Source organism: Plasmodium vivax, chromosome 10 (genome assembly GCF_000002415.2).
Source record: "Plasmodium vivax chromosome 10, whole genome shotgun sequence".
Classification (NCBI taxonomy): domain Eukaryota; phylum Apicomplexa; class Aconoidasida; order Haemosporida; family Plasmodiidae; genus Plasmodium; species Plasmodium vivax.
In genome coordinates this window covers 5,272-7,500 of record NC_009915.1, presented here as the reverse complement: position 1 = coordinate 7,500, position 2,229 = coordinate 5,272, and the positions used below count along the sequence as shown (strand labels likewise).

Here is a 2,229-nt window from a genome sequence, read left to right as displayed (position 1 = left end):
AACCATGCTGATTAAACAATACTATCTCGTTCTTTTTTGTTATCCTTTTACTGCTGATGTAAAAGAGAAATTATACGTGCTTCCTCTACGGATGCATTCATAATCCTATCACCTTTTTCGTGAGCTGCTGTTCGTGAGCTGTGAGCTGGTAATGCAAATTATTAGTTTACCGTTTCTGGACTATTTGAGCTGTGAGCTAGGCAATAGTTCTTTAACAACAAAAAAGAATTGCACAAACTGTAGACGACTTTTTTGCCTCGGGGTGCTGTAAACATGAAAGTAAACTTTGTTTTACGATCTGTTGAGGCTTATCCTCAGTGGTAAAGTGTTTCTTCAAAAGCTAAAAAATAATAATTAGCAATATGTAATTATTATTGCATTATGCAGTAATAATTATGTATAATGCTTTTTATTAAATTTTTTTACAATTTTAAATAATCAATTTTTTAAATATTTTGCGATGGTTAAGGCTTGGTGAAATAGTGTGTGTTATTTGAGGGATTTATAAGGGGTGGATATATTTGAAGATTTTGTTTTGTGGTTTTGTAAGTTCTTATTTGGAGGGTTTTTTATTGTGATTTTTTAATAATATAATAGAAGAAAAAATTTTTTGTACGATAATTGTTTTTTTTATTTGCATTACCTGGGTCAAGTTTTTAAAGTTTGTGTACGTATTAATATTTGTTTTCTATATGTATAAAAAATTTGTTATATGTTTTATATATTAAGTTGATTAAGTTTTTTTTTTGTACGTATAAGTACAGCTTTGTGTGTTTGGTTTTTTTTTTAATATTTATTAGATTTCGAGTTATTATTCCGTGAGCTTTTTTTTGGATAGTGTAATTTTTTTAAATGAACTTTATTAATTTTGTATGATTATTTGAAAGTAATATTATTTATATTACTATTTTATATGTGTTCTTTTGAATATGCAATTTTTTGTGTGTGATGCTTGTTGTAATTAGGTTATTTCTGAAGGAAAATATTATTAAGAAAATTTCTGTAAGTATTAGATTTTTTATCTGTAATGTGAAGTTGTATATGGTTATTTTCTTTGATTAAATGATTTATTTTTTTGTAAATAACTACTGAACGAAAAATATATTATAATTTAAATTTAATGGAGAATAGTTATATGATATTATATTAATCATTTATACATATGTTCATTGTAGTGTTAATTGAACTTAATTTTTGTTTTTAATTAAATGTAATAGTACAAAATTGTATTTTAATAGTGCTACAATATATAAAGAAAAATTATGTGTAAATTATAGTAATAAAGTTGCTTCGGAAAATAAATATAATTGTATGTATTATTATGTTTTAAAAAAATAGGCATTAAAAATTTAGAAGGTTATATTATTTTTGTGAGTACAAGGGGCAGAGAATTTATTAATACAAAATATAATAGTTTTGAGGCCTTTAAAAAGAGAGGGGGGTGTAGGGGGAATAAGTCATATTTTCTATGTACTTTAAATTTAATTTATAAAACTAAAAAATGTGTATAGTATTATCCTACCACGTTTTTATGTTTTAGAAGATAAAGTGCGTTCTGTAAGTATTTTTCACAATAATTTAGCGTCTGATAGACTGATTCGATATTTCAAAACTTGTATTTTTTCGTAATATTATTGGTCACAATTAACAAGAAAGGAAAAATATAAAACTGTAGGCACTGTCATCCATAATACATCCTTGTTCTATTATATAAATAAAATATAATGTCCAATAAAAATTTAATTATTTTGGCATATATATAAAAGGAGAATATTGCTATTATATATATATACGTGATATAAACATAAGAATTCTCTTACCTCATATTACATACAATTATATATTACGTATTAAAAGTAAATACTTGTTTCTTAGCCCATATATATAGTATAATTATATTTATTTTTTTTTTTCTTGAATGTTTTTTTAAATTATTTCTTAAGCTTTTTCGGAAAAGTGTCATTGAAGAAAAAAAGTACACAAAAAAAAATCCTTCCGGTAAAAAGAATTAGTGCTAGTTATATATAAAATAAAAAGGTTCTAATGAATAATATTTTTCTATGTAATAAAAAATATAAGTACAATAACTACATATATGATAATACATATGAAGTGAATTAAAAAACTATGCATATATATTAGTTCTCTATTGCTTAAAAACTTAACAAATAGGTACAAAATGTGCCTTATACATTTTCTGAGTTAAACTGTATTTTCTTTTTAATATTA

The 2,229-nt window shown here is 23.6% G+C and overlaps 1 non-coding gene across 1 annotated transcript in view, besides 6 other annotated features; it reads left to right on the top strand.

Moving 5' to 3' along the window:
* Nucleotides 1-68: part of a microsatellite that runs on past the window's edge.
* Nucleotides 1-331, top strand: part of PVX_079685 — a 3,892-nt gene extending 3,561 nt beyond the window's left edge. The window contains exon 1 of the ribosomal RNA XR_003001202.1: nt 1-331. This exon is cut by the window's left edge and continues 3,561 nt beyond it. This is a non-coding gene — a ribosomal RNA (large subunit 28S ribosomal RNA).
* Nucleotides 226-356: a microsatellite.
* Nucleotides 357-918: 562 nt separating this feature from the next.
* Nucleotides 919-1,023: a microsatellite.
* A 154-nt stretch (nt 1,024-1,177) lies between these two features.
* Nucleotides 1,178-1,200: a microsatellite.
* Nucleotides 1,201-1,654: 454 nt separating this feature from the next.
* Nucleotides 1,655-1,700: a microsatellite.
* A 128-nt stretch (nt 1,701-1,828) lies between these two features.
* Nucleotides 1,829-1,853: a microsatellite.
* Nucleotides 1,854-2,229: the final 376 nt, after the last annotated feature.